Source organism: Hirundo rustica, chromosome 28 (genome assembly GCF_015227805.2).
Source record: "Hirundo rustica isolate bHirRus1 chromosome 28, bHirRus1.pri.v3, whole genome shotgun sequence".
In the NCBI taxonomy this organism is placed as follows: domain Eukaryota; kingdom Metazoa; phylum Chordata; class Aves; order Passeriformes; family Hirundinidae; genus Hirundo; species Hirundo rustica.
In genome coordinates, this window is record NC_053477.1 from 1646483 (window position 1) to 1666234 (window position 19752).

Sequence of the window (19752 nt, forward strand, 5' to 3'; positions counted from 1 at the left end):
GGGGTCTGAGACCCCAGCTCAGAGCTCAGAGAGACACTGGCTTTGATTTCAGTCCATGGGAAAAACTTCCTACACTGAGAGAAGGTTTACAGGCCACAAGAATGTGAGAAATAGTAGTTTAGCTTATCACAGAATAAGAAAATAGTAGTTTTAGGTTTCTAGCATTGAAGTGAATGGGGACAAGATGGAGAATCTGGGGCGTTGTCTCCTTCTTCTTCTCCTTCTTTCTTCCCTCACTCCATTGCTGCATTGGCGTGGCACAAAGTAGTTAGTGAGGATTGGGTCAAAGTAAAGATGACCTTTTTAGTAATAGTGATAGACATTGGTAAGAAATAGTAAACAAGAAATACGTAGTAATTAGTATAAAAGATAAGGACAGCCCAGCTCGGGGGGAGACGGGAGGAATCCATACAGCTGCGAACATCTTGTCGGACTCCGAGAAAATTGTAAGATAAGAAACAATAAACGAAGTATGCAACCTTGAAAAATCTAAACCTGAGAACTCCGTCTCTTCCTTCGGCTCGGCTCGGAGCTGTGCAGGGGAGCAAAGGACCCTGAAACCACCTGAATGTTGGGGTAAGCCCCCGACAGATGTGGGAGTCATTTCTTGTGTTTGACTGTATATCATGTTTTGAAACGTGATTTTAAAGCGTTAAAATTTTAGCTAAGGGTTAGAAGCAATTTATATTGATCAAGATGTAAGTTAGTTTAGTAAATGGTAGGTTAATGATTATTAGATGCCCAAGCTAGAGCTAACTGGTATACTATGAGCTTGTTTATAGAAAAAGTGGAGTAAGTGAATGTCTTGGTTTGAAAAGACAGGTGTCTGCTAAGGAGAGGCAGGCCTCTCCAGGAAATGAGGAATTCAAATCCTTCTCTCCATGTTACTATATTTTGGAAGATTAAAAAAAACCAAAACTTTTCAGTCAGAGCTATGGGGAAAAGGAATAACAGTCTTTTACTAGTAAATATAACAGGACAGACAAAAAAACCAACAGCAATTATAACAATAGTAGAACAGAACCAAGAACCCCGAGGGCAAACCGTGGAAGCTCCGGCACTGATGGCTGGAAGCCGGGCATGGTGGACTGTCCTCCGAAGGCAGGGGGTGTCCTCGGCAGGCAGAGGTGGCAGTGCCGGAGAAGCCGCAGCGGCTGGACCCAGGCTCACCCAAAATCCAGCAGGACAGCGAAGAAAACTCCGAATTCCTGGGTGCTCCAACAGATGGTAGAATTCCCAGGGCCAGACCCCTCCGTTACCCGTGGACTCCAGCAGCCAGCCGTGGCCCGATCAGTGCTCCCCGCGGAAGAAGAGAGCCGCAAGATCCCCCCCACCCTCAGCTCTCTCCGGGAGCTTTTCTCCCTCCCCCAAAACTAAGTTATCAGTTCTTCTGTCCAGGTTAAGCACTCAGCACTTAGTCTCCTAGCAACTTGGGAGGGGGAAAAAATTCTACAGTAAACTTAACCCTCAACAGTGAACCATCACAAGAACAGATTGAAACCACTAAGAACAACGGCCAGCACATCGACTTCAATCAATCATGAAGCAGGGGACCTTGGATCGTGCCAGAGGGTCACAGAGACATAATGAAAACTTTCCTGACTTCATCCTTTGAGACCACTGACCCAATTTGAGACCACCAACCCAATTCAAGAGAAGAACTGCGCATGTGTGAAGGACTAATAGCCTCATTTTAATACAGGGTAGGGATGGGAGGTGCTGGGGTTATGCATATGTATTGTATGTAAGATCTTGGAAAATAAATAGAGAGCAAAGAGCCTTGTTCAGGGCAGCCACGCCTTTCGGAGATTACTCCCGTGCTGCCCGCCGGTGAATAAACATACCACTTTCTAACTTTAACTAGTTAGAGGGTCTTTGTCCGTGATTATATCGGTTTCCAACAACTCCGTTTCACTATGGGGTTTGTGACAGCTTTGGTTTCTGTTTTTTTACTTTATTATTTTATTGCTGTTAGTTTTTCTTTGGGTTGAGTTTTTTTGGATGGGGGATTGTTGTTATTACTTTTAATTAAGATACATTTTTTAAATTCTGCTAATTTTATAATTAGCAGAATTTAAAAATATGTAATTTCAAGCCTGTTTACAGCCAGGTCTAGGGTGAAAGGAGGTGGAAGCTGGTGCAAAGGAGCTGTAACACCACAATAGAATTCAGTGGACAAATCTCGTGTCAGAGAAAGTGAGGCAGGTCACAGGTGGGCACTGAGAGAAAGGGCCAGGGAGTGGAGGTGATGGGCAGAGTTGTCCATCCCGTGTTGGGCCTCGAGGAACTGTTTTTCCATTGGTCCTGGTCTTCCTATGATGTCCTGGATCAGTGTCAGCTGCACAATGCTGTTATCACCTCTTTAAAGTGGGCATTGGAGTCTTTATCTCCAGTCCTCAAACCCCTCTAATTAGCTTTACAAGTGTTGAAGACTTGACAAAGGGGCTGGGAAGGTAACGACCCGATAGGCCTTTCTTCCTTTTAATGAGCCCTGGGGTGTATTTGGTGTTCTGAGTCCAGGATCCTCAGATCCTGAGAGGAGAGAGCAGCAGTCCCTCAAGAAATCCAAGCCAGAAGAAAAACCCAAAGTGTCTTGGAGCATTAAGGGTTGCCACTGAAAGCCCTTTCTGATGAAGCCTCCCCAGGGCCTCGTTCGAGCCGAGAATTGGAGGCTGTGTGTGATTGCAGGCAGGCAGAGGCACTGGGCAGGTGGCTCTGGTGCTGAGCAAACCCTTTGTTTGATGGAGCAGAAGGGCCAAGGCCTGAATCCCGGTGCCAGGAATGGAAGTTCCTGTCCCTCCCAGAGCCCAGGGCTCTCCTTGGAGGCAGCCTGGGCTGTGTTGGGCAATGGCCAGGAAAAGACAGCAGTGTCACAGTGCCCAGCATCCCCAAGGATACAAGGTCACAGCCCCAGTGCCACGAGGACAACCTGTCTCCTCACAGACCTCACTGCTGCAGATGACTGCCATGGCCAAGGGGACCAAGAGCTCAGGCACTTGCAGGCACGTTCCAAGCTCTTGGGGAAGGACCTTCTGTGCAGGCAAGGACAAGCAGTCCTCCTTCCTCATCCTCCTCATCCTCCTCATCCTCTCTCAGGCACTCAGCCCAGCTCTGTTTGCTCTTTCTCCACTGGCCCGGGTTTGGCTTCCCTTGCCCCAGCTGCGGCCTTTCTGAGCCATGGTAATTCTGCCCAGGCCAGCAATGCCATTGAAATGAATCTCTTCCTTCCATGAGCTCCACTGGCCTGCTGCTCCTCACACTGTCATCCTGAGACGTTAATTTTGAGGCACTAAGGATTTTTAGGAAAGTTAAGATAATAAGTTGCTGAATTAGCTGAAGTAGATAGGTAAGCTTTGTTCGCAGTTAACAGAAGCTGGATCTTAGATAAGCTACCCTGGATCTTGTAACTCATTTCTTGTCAGGTTTATGTTTATGTAGTTGTGCTTGTAATGAAAAACAAAATGTGGTAAATAGGACATAAGATAGCTGCCGATTTCCTGCTTAAAGGACCCATTGAACACAGGAAACTGTAAGTTCTACCAAGGATTCATTTGTCATGAATGCATTGAAGAGGTAGAAAGGTCAGGACGAGGAAGACTCATCTTACTTCCTCATTTTGGGTGATCCCTCCCCAGAACAGACCCCGACTCATTATAAGAAACAAAGTACACATGCTTAATAGCCTTTTTGCCAATTAGCATACAAAGCAAGGAATGGGAGGTGACAGGGGTATGAATATACATTTGTATTTTGGATATTCAACACTTTTGTAAATAAAAGGCTTTGTAATTACCTGTGAATTTCGCAGTGCGAATTAGGGAAATATCCCGCCGTGCTGCCCGTCCGTAATAAACATACACTTTCTACCTTTAAACTGTTAGAGAGTTTTTGTCCGTCACAGTTGGGTATCGATACTACATCAATACCCATATTTCTTTAATAAGTCAATCCAAGGGATCCCACCATGAGGCAGAGATTTTTTACACAGAGGGTGGTGAAAGCAAGGAAAAGGCTGCCCAAGGAGGTGCTAGATGCCTCATCCTTGCAAACATCCAGAGCCACGTTGGAAAGGGCTTTGAGCAGCTTGCTCTGATTGAATGTCCATGAGCTGCCTCAGATGATTTTTACCCTCTAGCAAGAAACTCCATTGTCATCAATTCACTGAGATTTCTCCCAGGATTTTCCTGGAATCTTTTGATTTCTCATTTTGGCACCTGAGTTGATAACCAAAGGCCCACATCTTCCAGGGAAGGTTTCTAATATGCTTTTTCCCCTTTGGAGTTATATTTTGGCTCTGGAATCCACCTGAGACACATCCCAGGTATGTCCCAGAGTCTTCAGACCTCCTGGAGGAAGCTGAGATCCCAGGAAGTGACAGGAGGAATTTAGGGGGTCAGGGGGCTCTGGCTAGCTCTTTCCCTCAGCCACATTGGTCAGGAGCAGCCATCCTCAGACTGCAAGCAGTCCAAGTAAGGGTAGAGAGCAGAGCTGCTTTCTGCTCTCTTGGTCCTGGATATCCTCGGCATCTAGCTTTGAAGAAACAGTCAGAGAAGGCTCTCAGAAATCTTTATTTATCCAGAGGTGGTGCAAGAGAGAGAGAGAACAGGGTCCCATGCCAAACTTTTAAACTGGGTGCCAGGAGGGGTGGGGAAGGTAGGTGTCCTAGGTTACAATGTGCCCAAAGTATGTATTCTATCACCATCTACATGAGCTGTTGAAACCAGGTTGGGCAGTGTTTCCCTTGCCCCCCTTCCTCCAGAGATCTACTGTTAATGGGCCATCAATGCCTTGACTCATGACTCATAGGTAACTCCCTCCAGGAGCTATCTCTGGTTAATGGGCAATCAAGGACCCATTGCATGACTCATAGAATATCAGCCCATTGTGAGATGCTCCGCTCAGGGGGAAGAGCCAAGCATTCCCACCTGGATATAATCTGGGATTTAGGACAGCACAACTAGCCTTATCCACTGGATTCCCAGAGGACAAGGGCTACCAGGCCTTTCTATAGGATCACTGCTTCAAGACCACTTCATCTGGACTGCTACCACCACCACGGGGTATCAGGTTGTATTCTGACTCTGTCAGTGATCTTTTGAACTATTGCATTTGATTTATTTTATTTTACTTTTATTTTCTCTCCTGTTAAATTGTTTTTCTGACTTGGAGTCTCTCACTGGTTTTTGCTTTCAAGCCAGCACAGTAGGTGATTTGTCCCAGGTTAGATAGCATAGGGCAGGGTCAGGGGAGGTGGAAAAAGAGACAGGGGAAGAGATACCTTTGGATGGTAACTTATTTATTGGGGGGAGGAAGGCAGGGATAAACCACTGGGATAAACAACTCCAAAACAGCTAAACAAAACCCACCACCCCAAGGAAGCAGACCCAGATTCCTCCAGGGAAGGTTCCCAAGATGTCTTTGCTCATTTGGAAGTATTTCTCTATGTCAGGATGCACTGGAGACTCCTCCTGGCATCTGCCAGTCTTTTCCTCTCAGGTTTAGGAACTTGATATTCCAGGTAGCAGCCCCAGACTGCTCCAAGACAGGTACCTGAGGTGATTTTTCTCTTCTCGTGGAAAGTGGATGTTGTGTGATCTACCTGAGATTGTTCCAAGGAATGTCCAAGAGTCCTGACCTCCAATTTCAGGACGACAGAAATGTAAAGAAGCCCCAGATTGCTACAGGCATGCTGACCTTGATCAATTTTTGCTTTTGCAGTGAACCTGCATCTTCCAGGATCTCCCTGACACTCGTGCCAAGCATCTCCTGCAGTCTTTAACATGCAGAGGTCTAAGGAGCTGATATCCCGGGTGGCAGCCCCAGAGGGCTCCAAGGGAAGCTGCCCAAGGGGATTTTGTGCCAGGAAAGAGGGAGCTGTGTAGGCCTGCAGGAGCACAGGGCCACCCTCTTGTGCCTGGGTGTGTCTGTGTGCCTTATTTGGCACCTTGAGGAGCAGCTGGATGTGCCTGTGACTGCAGGCTCTGTGTCTGGCGTGCTGCCAGCCACAGAGGCAGCCTTGGCCAACTGATGTAGGGAAGGTAAAGGGCAATCACTGCTACTATGATCTCACTGGCCCCCAGTATAGACATAGTCGCTGCCAGTTGCACCCAACTGCCCCACAGTATGGTCCCAGTTGTTCCCAGTGCTGTCTCCTCCAGTATCATTGCAGACACTCCCAGTATATCCCAGTTGCCCCTAGCATGCTCACTCCCAGTCATCCCAGTTGCCAGAGTGTGGTTCCTGTTTGTCTTGGTTTGAAAGACAGGTATCTGCTAGGGAGGGGCAGGGCCTCTCTACGAATTGGGAATTTTAATCCCCACCCACTAAGTTATTATAATTTAGAAAATTCAAGGGGCTTTTCAGGCAGACGTATGGGGAAAGGAATAACAGTTATTTACTAGTGTGCATAACAAGGCAAACAAACAACAACTACAGCATTAAGAATAAACAGAACTAAGAATGTTGAGGGGCTTTGTTTCACAAAGCCCAGGGCAGTCTGATCTCTCGGGACCTCGAGAGCACCCAGCTGGAATGGTGGAAACTCCCGGGCAGGCGGCTGGAATGGCAGGATGTCCCTGGTAGGCAGGGCAAGATGTCCCAGCAGGCAGGGGGGGTGCGGGGCTACAGCATAGCAAAAAGAGCAATGCTGAAGAAGCCACGACAGCTGGACAGGGCTGGCCCAGCTCCAGCAGAGCAGGCGAAAGAGCTCATAATTCCTGGGTATGAGCAGATGATGGTAGATTTCCTAGGACTGGACTTTCTGGTGACAGTGGACTTCTCCCACAGTAAGTAGCAGCCTGGTCGTCCTCTTTGATGCCAAGAGAAAGAAGCCCTAAGCTGCCCCCAGCCCCATCCTTTTCCTGCCCCAAAACTCATGTGATCTTCCCCCTCCCAACTTTAGGCCACCTCTTTTGTGTTGATCAAGCACCATCTAAGCACTAGTACTTAGTCTCTTAGCAACTTATGGGGAAAAATTCTATAAGGAAAAAAAATAGGAACAAACCTAACCCTCAACACAGTTACTCCCAGCATGATCTCATTTGTTGCTGTGTGTTATTTGGTTTCATACTGTATTTCATTTTTATATTGGGTTTTATAATGGTTTGTTCTGTACTCCCCTGTTCTCTTGGAAAATGTAGTATCCCGAAGTTTGCCCCTGCCCATCCTCCCTCATTTCTCCCAGTCCCCTCCTGCAGGCCCTGTCTATCATTCAGCAGTTACACCCAGGTTCTGGAGGGTTTGGGTAAAAGACATTGAATGACAGGGCAAGGGCCGAGAAGATCCCTCCCTTTATGTTTCCCATTGGTTTCCTTGAATGTCTCTCTAACCCTGTTCCCCTCCCACCTTATCCCTGATTGGGTATTGGCTTGTCCCCTTGTTTAGCCCCTTCCCTGGATATAAACTCAAGCAACATGAGGTCAGGCCTCTTGATTTAGCAGGGCTCTGGGGCAGGGCCACAGAAGACTGAATAAAGCCTCGGTTTCACCTCAGGATCAAGCGCTGACCCGTTCCTTTGCTGCTCATGGGACGTTGCTCCCTCGTGCTAAGGGAAAGGTTCTCAGCTGCCTCCTGGGTTTTTAGGACCCTTAGAAGCTCCTTCTGTCTGCCACTTGTCTCAGGCTAGCTTGATTGAAAATGGAGCTGGGGAGCTCCATGAGAAGCAACACTCATTCATTCCCATTATATCCCAGTTGCCTCCAGCACACACCCATCTTTCCCAGTTGCTTCCAGTAGCTCTCAGTGTGGTCCCAGTCATTCCCAGTATTTCCACATCTGTGCTCCAAGTGCTGCTCCCAGCCCTGATCTGTGGGGATGGGAATGTCCCACTCTCTTCCCGAGGCAGGGTCACACCTGAGCCAGGTGGGCAGGGCAGGACCTTGCCCTGACCCCAAGTATTGTCCCACCTGCAGGATCTGCTACTCCTCAGACTCTTCTTCCTGCAGTCCCAAGCCCAGCTTGTGCTAAACAAAGGGTCTGGGGCAGGGTCATCCCCTGGTGGGGGCTGCACATCCCCTCTGCCCCCTTCCCAAACTCCTTCCCAGGGGCAGCATGAGCTGGGATAGGAGCCCTGTAGGGAGGGGAAAGGGGGTGACACCGGGATGGGGGAGGGGTCACACATGCTCTGGGGGAGAAGCATACAAACCTTGAGTGTTGCTAGAGGACACGAAAAGAATGAAATTCACACAGGTGAGTCATCAGAGCAAAAGAAGGGGCATTTATTTACTTGATCTTGTATGCAGATTCTGGAAAATGACCAGGTATTGGAGAATAAGGTCGCTACCGTTATAAATAAATTCTATTCAAATAATCTATGTTTTAGTTACTTAATTGTTAAGTAATTCCATTAAAATTGTTAATGCTATTTCTGTATAAAGAATTTGCCTTATTCCTGTTTCAATATTGATTTATCACCTTATTTACTTGTTTGTTAATTAAGAATTCACCTTATTACCTGTATCTCTACTCCCATTCGCCGGACAGTGCCTGAATATGCAAATAACAAGAACACTGGAATTCTGGGAACAACTCAAGAACAAGAGACTCTGAAAATCAGGGAACCAAAGTAAAATCCAGGACTGTAGTCGCACTTCAGACTAGTGCAAGAGGTACGGGGGTCCGCCGAAGCAGCTTTATTTAGTCGCCGTGACCTGAGAAGGAGTCCCCCATCGCTGGATGACCCTGATCAGCAAAGCGAAATGGACTCCCCAGCAAAGAAAGAGCCTGTGAGGGGGGGTGGGAGTCCCCAGCTTTGCTGTGAAGCGAAGCTTTGTGTACCTCCTCCTCTGCATTGCCAAGGGAGCAAGCAAGCTCTCCCCCAAGGCCAAGCTTGATAATAAAGAAACATGCAAAAGAGCAAGTCTTTGACTCTCTCTTTTTTTTCCAGAACAATTTTTGGGGGATCGTCCATGGGATCTGGTCACGCCTGAAGAGGGACCGAAGACAGGACGGCCGCTCGCCCTTCAGACCTCCAGGACCGCTGGCCAAGCGGGAGCAGCCTGGGACCGGCAATGAGGAGGAGTGCTGGAGGGCAAGCATTCCAGTGGTGGGTAAAGGAGACGTGCGAGTGGGAGTGTGAGAGAGTCGGGGGCCGGCAGCTCGGACCCCCGGAACTGAGTGTGGACCCCTTGATACTGCGGTTTCGGACCCCCGCGAGGGGGCCGGCCAGGAAAAGGGGGAAGCGAAAGAAACTGGTGCGTGAGGCGTCTCCTTAGGGGCAGAAAGACCCCCCCCGGGTGTGCAGGGGAAAACAGAGTGTGAGTGGCATGCATGAGGGGCAGGTCCCCCCATAAAGGCTAGAGTAGCCTGGGAGAGTTTAGAATCCCTGGAGGGGAAAACCGTACCAGGGTTGACGGGGTGTCCCCAGACACTGCGGGTGCCGAGAGCTCATGAGAGTCCCTGCTTCCCAGGACTGAGCCAGATGCACCAGAGAGAGTGTGCTGCCGCGGTCTCAGGGAGGAGGCCGTAAACCCATAGCCCGAGGACACCGGGGTGGGGAGTCAGCTTGGAGGCAAGGTGGGCATCCTGCACACACACACACTCATCCCTCTTGCCGAGGCTGCTTTGCTGGGGAGAAGTAGTCAAGCCAGTCCTGGTGGAAGGCAAAGGAGTCGGGCCCTGCTCAGGTTGATCCTTGAAAACAAGGAAGGGATACCCCCCCAGGTAACCCGTGCGGAGTCTTGACCTCTTACCTCCGTTTCAAAAAGTGAAGAGGGGAACGGTACTAGTGACAGGGCAGTCTAGTCCGGGGTTCGGACTGAAGGTGTCCGGCCCGGCGGGGGCTGAGGTGCGGGAAGGCCCTGAGGCCCGGAAGGGGATGCCAGTACTAGGGACCCTGTCGTGCGCCGCAAAGCGTGTCCAGAGTCTCAGGGGTGAGGCAAGGCGCGGGGGTACATAGGAGGTGAGGTCATTAGGACTCACCTCAAAGGGGTCAGAAGAGAGTCTGAGCCCCTAGTGTAAGTAAAGTGTGAGCATCCAAGAAAGTGAAGAAGGTTGGAGAAAGTGAGTAGAAAGAGAGAGTTTATTTCCTAAATGAAAGCAAAAGTGTAGGAAAGAGTAGAAAAGCATAAAGTTTAGAAGTTTTATGTTGAAGTGTTCAAGAATTAAGTCGGGAGATTTGAAGTAGAGTGAGAAAAGCTGAAGAATTTTTTTTTTGCTTAAAAAAACCTGTGTTGCCTGTCAGTAGAGGGCACCTTTGAAATTGTTTTCAGTTTAAAGAAAATGGGACAATGTACTAGTAAGAAGAAAAAAATCCCAAAAGGAAAATAACAAAGTGAAGAGTATTCCACCTGGTAGTCCCTTAGAACAACTTTTAGCTAAATGGGATTCCTTAGAGGCCATGAAAGGACTAGATCAGGTTAAAATGGTGTTTAATTGCACAGAAGTCTGGCCAAAATTAAAATTACCAGGAGAATGGCCATGGTTTGGAACACATGATGAATGGATGTGCTATCAGTTAAATCAGTACCTAAGAACTCAGGAAGATCCAGACATAAATCAATTAGCCTATGCTGCTTGTTGGCAAAAGAGAGCCACGAGTAAAGAGAATGCAAATTAAAAGAAAAAGTGTGAAAGAAAGGAAGAGAAAGAGGAAAGAAAAGAAACTAATCAAAGATGGGACCCTTTAGACCATTTCCCCCCTCCAATTTACCCAGAAGTGCCCCAAGTCCCTCAAAATCCTCTCCCAGTTCCCCTACTAACTTCCCCGAATCAAACTCAAACTCCTTCAGAACCCTCTCCTCCTCTTCCCCCAGTGGTTCCATTATCACCCCTCCTTAACACCTCTCCTCCTCAATCCTTAGTACCTTCTCCCCCTACTCTCCCAACAGCCCCTTTGCCACCTCCTTCCAATAGTCAAAGTTCTTTAGTCCCAGTTATAACCCCTTCAGTTTCCCATAACACAACCTCTTCCCTAGCCCCCCTTCCTCCCACAGTACCATCCTCTGCTTCTCCTCCTACAGATTTTACTACTTCCCCATCACCTACAGTAATTCCCCTGCCACCCCCTAATTGGGAGTTAACCAAAACCCCTACAGACTCTCATGAGTCATCCCATTCTCCTGGAAATCCCCAGGCATTCCTAACCCAGACAGTGTTATCAGTTGATAATGTAAGTGAAGGACCCTATTGTAACACCAGGTCAAAAGCCTTAAAGCCAGAAAGACTTTTTCCCCTCAGGGAAGTGCCTATGGGAGGAGTGATTGGAGGGGTAGGATTTGTAAATGCCCCATTAACAGTCTCTGAGGTAAGAGGATTTAAGAAAGAGCTAGGAAATTTAGTTGAAGATCCCATAGGTATTGCCACACAGGTAGACCAATTCCTTGGACCCAATGTTTATACATGGGGAGAGTTAAATTCTGTATTAAACATTTTGTTCTCCCCTGAGGAAATACGAATGATCAGAACAGCAAGTATCAGGATCTGGGAAAGGGAAAATAGTTTGAGGCCACCTGGAGATCATAAATTACCGATAGCTGACCCGGGGTGGGACCCAAATCGAGAAGAAGAAAGACAAAATATGAGAGATTATAGGTCCTTGATAGTAAGAGGCATAAGAGAGTCTGTCCCCAGAGGGAATAATACTAAATTAGCTTTTGATGGGTCCCAAGAGAAAGGTGAGACTCCTGCCACTTGGCTAAATCGATTAAAAAGAAATTTTCAATTATATTCAAGCATAGACCCTGATAGTCCTGAGGGACAAGTAATTCTAAAAGTGCAGTTTGTAACAAAGTCATGGCCAGATATACGGAGAAAATTAGAAAAAATTGAAGATTGGCAGGAGAAAAGTATTAATGAATTATTAAAAGAAGCCTTAAGAGTTTACTTGAGGAGAGAAGAAGAAAAAGCTAGAGCCAAGGCTCACATTATGGTAGCAGTAGCAAGAGAAAGTACTGGAGTAGGAGAAAACCAGAGAAACTCCTCTTTGAAATCTAGTGAGGGAGGACCAAGACCCTCATTTAAAGAACCAAAGTCACCCTTAGTACCACCATGGGTAAATTTGAAAAGAAGTAACCCAGGAGAGAATAGAACTTCTTATTATTGTGCTGAAATAGCGAATTTAAAAAGGGATTGTAAGAAATTATCACTTGATGAAGCTATTGCAAGGGAGCAAGATGCCCTGGAGAGGGTGCTGAAAGGGGAGGATTAGGGGTGTCAGAGGCTCTATAAAATAGGGGACCCAATGGAACAACAAGATGAGCCTCTAGTAAACTTTGATATGGGGCTTCTTTTGTGTGAAGGATTCACACAAATCCCCTTTTGTGTGGGGATTCTTTTGTGTGAAGAATATGAATTCTTAGTGGACACAGGGTCGAGCTTAAGGAAATTACCAACAGGGGTAACAATCAGGACAAAAACTTGTGAAGTGTTAGGGGCTGAAGGGAGGCCCTTTCAAGCATTAATAATTGAAGGAGTAGAGATACAAGGGAACTCAAAGTATTGTGTAGCTGATTTTCTTTATTTACCACATACAGAAACCAATTTACTAGGCAGAGACTTACAAGTGCAGCTCAGGGTAGGAGTTATCCCAAAAGATGGAAAAATGGTTGTGCATACATGAAACTGACCCAAAGGGATATACAAGAGATAAGTCCAGAAGTGTGGGCTACAGAGGGAAAATATGGGTGTTTAGATATCCCTCCCATTAAGATAGAAATGCAAAAAGATACCCCCGCCATCAGAGTCAAGCAATACCCAATGTCACCAGAAGGAAAGAAAGGGCTAGCTTCAGTAATTGAGCATCTTTTAAAAGAAAATATCCTAGAACCCTGTATGTCCCCTCATAACACCCCTCTATTGGCCATAAAGAAAAAATGAGGGAAAGTTTAGATTAGTCCAGGATTTGAGAGAAATAAATAAAAGAACTATTGCTCGACACCCAGTAGTACCTAACCCCTATACCTTGCTGAGTTAAATTCCAAGAGAGCATACCTGGTTCACAGTGATAGACTTAAAGGATGCCTTTTGGGCATGTCCCCTAGCAGAAGAGTGTAGGGATTGGTTCGCCTTTGAATGGGAACATCCAGATAGGGGAAGAAAACAACCGCTAAGGTGGACACGGTTACTGCAGGGATATACGGAATCGCCATATATCTTCGGACAGGCCCTAGAGACATTATTAGAACAGTTTAGTCCCAAAGAAGGAGTTCAAATTTTGCAATACGTGGGTGATTTATTAATATCAGGAGAGACAGAGAAAGAAGTTAAAGATGTAAGTATACAACTTCTAAACTTTTTTGGAGAAAAGGGGTTAAAAGTATCTTAAAGTAAACTACAGTTTTTGGAAACTGAGGTCACTTACTTAGGACACATAATTGGAAAGGGGAGTAAAAGGTTAAGCCCTGCAAGAATTTCAGGAATAGTATCTATATCACCTCCAAAAACTAAGAGAGACATAAGGAAACTTCTAGGCCTGTTCGGGTACTCAAGCACTGGATAGATAAGTACACTCAAGGGGTCAAATTTCTTTATGATAAATTAATAGACCAGGAACCAATGAATTGGACAGAGAGTGACGAGAAGCAGCTACAAGATCTAAAAGAGAAATTATCCTCAGCACCAGTTTTAAGCTTACCAGATCTTAAAAAGGAGTTTGATTTGTTTGTAAACACCGAGAAAGGAATAGCATATGGAGTTTTAACCCAAGAATGGGGAGGATACCGAAAACCTGTAGCATTTTTATCAAAACTATTAGATCCAGTTGCCAGGGGATGGCCAGCTTGCCTCCAAGCAGTCGCAGCTGCACCTATTTTGATAGAAGGAGCTCAAAAGTTAACATTACAGGGAAAGATAAAAATACATACTCCACATGATTTGAAAACAATCTTAAGCCAGAGAGCTCAAAAGTGGCTCACAGATTCTAGAATCCTAAAATATGAAATTATACTGATAAATACAGATAACCTAGAACTAACAACATCAAAAAACTTATATCCAGCCCAGTTTCTCTCTGGTGAGCCCACTGAAGAGATAGAACACCATTGCCTAGAACTCATTGATATGCAGACAAAAGTGAGAGAAGATTTAGAAGACACACCCCTTCCATATGGGAGAGTGTTGTTCACAGATGGGTCATCCCGAGTGGTGGAATGGAAAAGAACATCCGGATACTCTGTGATTGAGGGAGAGAAAATGGAAGTCTTAGAAAAGGGAAAGTTACCAAGTAATTGGTCAGCACAGTGCTGTGAAATATATGCACTAAAGAGAGGGCTAGACTTACTTAAAGATGACCGAGGGACCATTTACACAGACTCTAGATATGCCTTTGGTATCGTGCACAAATTTCGGAAAATTTGGGAAGGACGGGATATTTAAATTCGAAAGGGAAAGACTTAATACACACAGAATTAATAAAGTCAGTGTTTAAATCTTTACAAAAACCAGTAGAAATTGTAGTAGTCCACATAAAAGGGCATCAAAAGGGAAATATGCCCGAGATAAGGGGAAACCAGTTAGCTGATAAAACAGCCAGGGAGGCAGCTTTAGAACCAGGAGAACCAGTAAAAATCCTCAGATTGGAGAAAATACCAAGAAAAGAAGAAGGGATAGAGCAGGTGTTTAGTGAAAAAGAGCAGAAAGCAATAAAAGAATTAGGATTACACCAGGGGGAGCATGGAGTGTGGTTAACAGCTGATGGACGGAAATTCTTAAATAAAGCCCTAGCCCGAAAAATACTTACAGAAATACATAATTTAACCCACTGGGGAACCCAGGGGTTATGTGACTATTTCCTCAGGGAAAACCTATGTATTGGAGCACATGAATTAGCAAAAGCAGTTACTCAAGGATGTATAATATCTCAGAAAATAAATCATAAAGTTATGAGAAAAACTGAGTCTGGAGGGAGGGAGTTAGCCTTAAGGCCCTTCCAGAACGTGCAAATTGATTTTACTGAGATGTCCCCTGTTCAAGGTTACAAACACTTGTTAGTGATCATAGATCACCTTACCCATTGGGTAGAGGCATTCCCTACAAAAAAGGAAACAGCAGAAGTAGTAACAAAAATAATATTGGAAGATATCCTCCCTCGGTATGGGCTGATAAATACTATTGATTCAGATAGAGGGCCACATTTCACAGCACAAATTCTACAACAGGTAGCACAAGCCTTAGGGATAAAATGGAGGTTACATACCCCATGGCATCCCCAAAGCTCAGGCAGAGTAGAAAGGATGAACAAGAACATTAAAAACGTACTGACTAAACTAATAGCAGAAACTCAACTAAATTGGCTTAAATGCTTACCCCTAGCATTATTACGAATCAGAACACAGCCATGAGCAGATATAGGAGTGTCACCATATGAAATGTTATTCGGGCTTCCCTTTTTGTTATCTCCTTATAGTTCTAAGGACTACCTGGAAGGAGAGGAAATCACTAGAAAATATCTAAAAACCATTGGACAAACCCTAGAAAATCTCAGAAAGAAAGGCTATCTTCCTCAAACTTCCCCTTTGGATGCAAGCGTGCATAATATCAATCCTGGAGATTGGGTATTAATCAAAACGTGGACTAATATCCCGTTGACCCCGAAGTTTGAAGGTCCCTACCAAGTACTGTTAACAACTCACACAGCAGTGCACACTGAAGAAAAAGGATGGACCCACATCACCAGAGTTAAAGGGCCAGTACCCCCTCCTGGAGAGAACCCAAGTTCAGCACCCTCACCGGATGAAACCGAGTGGACAGTAACAGCCCACCCGAAAGACTTGAAATTAACTTTTAAAAAGAAATAAGAGATAACAGAGACTGTGAAAACCTTTTTCAGTTGCCTCTCCCATAAACAATGGACTCAAAAAAAAAAAGGGGGGGGGGGAGGGGCACAATAAGGGTTAATTTATGTAAACCTCAGTCAGTTTTTGTAATCAGCAATTTAGATAAGTTTAAGTAATAGATATATTAGAAAGGGTATAAATTTTTTGTGTATTAATTTTACATATAGTTTAAGTTTTATAAGTAAAAATTTAAGTAAGTTTAAGGTTTTTTTATGACAATTTTTAGATTGTAAGTTTTCTAAGTAGCAATTTAAATAAGTTTAAGTAATAGATATATTAAAAAGAGTTAAGTTTTTTTTGTATTAATTTTAAATATTGTTTAAGTTTTATAAATAGTGTTTTAAATAAGTTTAAGTTTTCTTATATGTTAATTTTAAGAGTTGTTAAGTTTTATAAGTAACAGTTTGAACAAGTTCAAGTAATAGATAAATTAAAAGAGTATAAGGTTTTTTTAGAAAACAAAGGTGAATCTCCTACAGAACTTTCTCTAAAGGCAACTAAATTAATAGGGAAGGGAAATGGAAGCATGTAAGTGGATTCTTGAGGAGATCTCTCCACTCCAAGAGGCAAGGCCGGGTGGAGCAAGAGATCCAGGAAGGATGGCCCATACCGGACTCTTGGGAGGGATCGTACTGATGCTGTTCATAAAGCACACCTATGAAACAAAAGCCTGTACTAACTGCTAGCATTCAGTGTACAATGGAGAGGATCTCAGATCCTTATCCAGGGTCCATACTAACGTGAACCCAAACTGCTTTGACCACTCCCAGTTGAATAATTGCCAAGAGGATGGAAAAGTTTATTGGACTACAAAAAACACAGCTAGTTATACACAGCGCCTATTTGGGGAATGTCCTATAGGAGATACTTGATCATGCTTTGAAGCAGATCAAAAAGGATTAAGAGATATAATAAAAGAAAAAATGTTGACAACAAAATTTGAAAAAAGCCCAGACATCCCATCAGGAAAAAACCTGTTCATTGACTTAGTAGAAAGAATCAGTCGAGAATTAAATTTAATCGAGTGCTGGATATGTGGAGGTACACAAATGTCCAAAATATGGCCTTGGGAAGGAATTAGTTTAAGCCCTCTAGAAATTCTAAAATGGAAACAAACTGAACAGAATACACAAAATCTAAGAACAAGAGGAAGAGAGATGTGGGATCTCAAATCTAAAATCATTGGGGAAGAATGTATCATGAGGACAGGAACCAGGTATCAAACCTGTGTAGGAAAATTAATGTGTAAAAGGTATATAATAGTGATAAACTCAAGTGCTAAATGAGTTCCCAAAGGGCCTAACAAGTATTGGTCAACTGAGAACATGGAAAAATGTATCTATTATGAGAGGTATGAATTATATGAATGTATTGACAAAGCTATAAATCCTTTTTGGGGAATAAAATTTTGGCAACAGCCTTTTGAAACTAGGGAAGATTACTGGGAAGCTCCAAATCACCTGTTCTGGATCTGTGGGGATACTGCTTATACAAAATTGCCTGGGGATTGGTCGGGAAGCTGTACAATAGGGATCATAAAGCCAGCTTTCTTTCTATTACTCAAGAGATTAGGAGCACACCTAGGTGTCCCAGTGTATGCAATCTGGGAAAAGTCAAATGAAAGAAAAGAGATACTCTAAAAATTGGTGGAGAACAAAAATGGAAAGGAAAAATATGGACCCCAGAAGAAATCATAAAAACCTATGGACCAGCTACATGGGCACAGGATGGGTCCTGGGGGTATCGCACTCCAATCTACATGTTAACTAGAATCATCAGGCTCCAGGCTGTCCTAGAAATGGTATCTAACCGAATAGCTCTAGCATTAGACCACATCAGTGACCAGCTAACACAAACAAGATTTGTAATATACCAAATACATCTCGCTGTAGACTACCTTTTAGCAGATGAAGGAGGAATCTGTGGTAAATTTAATTCGTCTGAATGTTGTTTAGAAATTGATGATAAAAGCACAGTAATTAAAAACATCTCAAAAGAAATCAGAAAGCTAGCCTATGTGGGAAATCAAGAGTGGACTCCTTTAATGGACACCAACTGGTGGAATAGCTTTTGGTCATTCAAGGGGGATTGGTGGAAGAAAGCTGGGTTTATGATAATTTGCTCAATCACCGGGTTAATGTTTTTACCTTGTCTAATCCCATATCTAATTCGAACAATTACCTCCACAGTCCAAGCCAGTATCCAGATCCCTAAAGCAACCAGTCAAAAACAAACCAAAATGATGGTGATAGAGAGTCAAGAACCTGAACATGAAAATGCCAAAGAAATATATGAGAAGTTCCAAAAATGTAGAAAAATTTATTTTCAAGAAGAAGAGGTAACAAATTGATGCGAGCTAAAGCTCGATCAAAGAAATAGAGGGGGGAGTTGTTATAAATAAGTTCTATTCAAATGATCTATGTTTTAGTTACTTAATTGTTAAGTAATTCCATTAAGATTGTTAATGCTAGTTCTGTTTAAAGAATTTGCCTTATTCCTGTATTAATATTGATTTATCACCTTATTTACTTATTTGTTAATTAAGAATTCACCTTATTACCTGTATCTTTGCTCCCATTTGCCGGATAGTGTCTGAATATGCAAATAACAAGAACACTGGAATTCTGGGAACAACTCAAGAACAAGAGACTCTGAAAATCAGGGAACCAAAGTAAAATCCAGGACGGTAGTTGCACTTTAGACTAGTGCAAGAGGTACGGGGGTCCGCCGAAGCAGCTTTATTTAGTCGCCGTGACCTGAGAAGGAGTCCCCCATCGCTGGATGACCCCTGATCAGCGACGCGAAATGGACTCCCCGGCAAAGAAAGAGCCTGTGAGGGGGGGTGGGAGTCCCCAGCTTTGCTGTGAAGCGAAGCTGTGTATACCTCTTCCTCCTCATTGCCAAGGGAGCAAGCAAGCTCTCCCCCAAGGCCAAGCTTGATAATAAAAACATACAAAAAGAGCAAGTCTCAGACTCTCTCTCTCTTTTTTTTTTTCCAGAACACAAGCAAGCAAGCAAGCAAGCAAGCAAGAAAGCAAGAAAAAGAAAGAAAGAAAGAAAGAAAGAGCAAGAAAGAAAGAAAGAAAAAAAAAGGAAGCAAGAAGGAAAGCAAGGAAGAAAGCAAGAAAGAAAGCAAGAAAGAAAGCAAGGAAAGGGAGGAAGGAAAGGAATGGAAAGGAAAGGAAAGAATCCTGACCAGGTTTTTCTCAGCATGTGAAGCATGAAATGTGGTGTTTCCTGGCTCATCCAGAGCCCAGATCCAGAATTTTCCCAGTGCCCACACAGCCCAAGTTCAGCAATTTGGTGGCACAGAAAGCAAAATTCCAGCAATTAGCTGGTGCCGGCACTGCCCAGATCTGGTGCATTGCCAGCGCCAGAACTCCAGATGCAGCAGTTTGCCCTGTGCAGTAGCAGCCAGATGCAGCAATTCCCTTCTGGTGGGGCACACGGGGGTTCTGGCTGAGCAGGAAAGCTGAGCCTGAGCCAGGAGCTTTCCTAGGCTGTGGCAAAAGCATGGTGCGCCAAGACCTTCCTGGCGCCATGCCCTGGGCCGGGAGGAGTTGTGCCACAGGAGCTGAGCCAAAGATTCTCCTCCCAGGCTGCTTTAGGGCACAGAAGATGGAGAAGGCAGAGCTGACTCTCAGCTTTTTGCAGTCCTCCAGAGGAATCCCGTGTGGAAAGCAGCCTAGGAGCAGGCTTGATGGGCCAAGGCCGGGCAATTTAGAGCCCGTTTCTGCCCTATGGCCTGAGGGCTTGGCCCTTGCCCTTTCCAAGGGCCTTACAGCTGCCTGCCAGGGGGCCTTTTCCACTGGGATGAGCAAAGTGCTGCTGCAAGGCACTCCTCAAGCTGTTTTTGCTGCAGATGTGCCTGAGGAATGGTCATTGCTTGCAGTCTCAGGTGCTGTGTGTGTGCAGGTGAACCTACTGAGGCAGGGAGCGGCTCTGCTGGGGGCAGAGTGTTTTTGTGCTTTTTAATGAAATG

At 44.9% G+C, this 19752-nt stretch overlaps 1 pseudogene; it reads right to left on the minus strand.

Annotated features, from left to right (window-relative positions):
• The window catches only part of LOC120763966 (zinc finger protein 271-like), a 100546-nt pseudogene that overhangs the window by 35496 nt on the left and 45298 nt on the right, over nt 1–19752 (minus strand).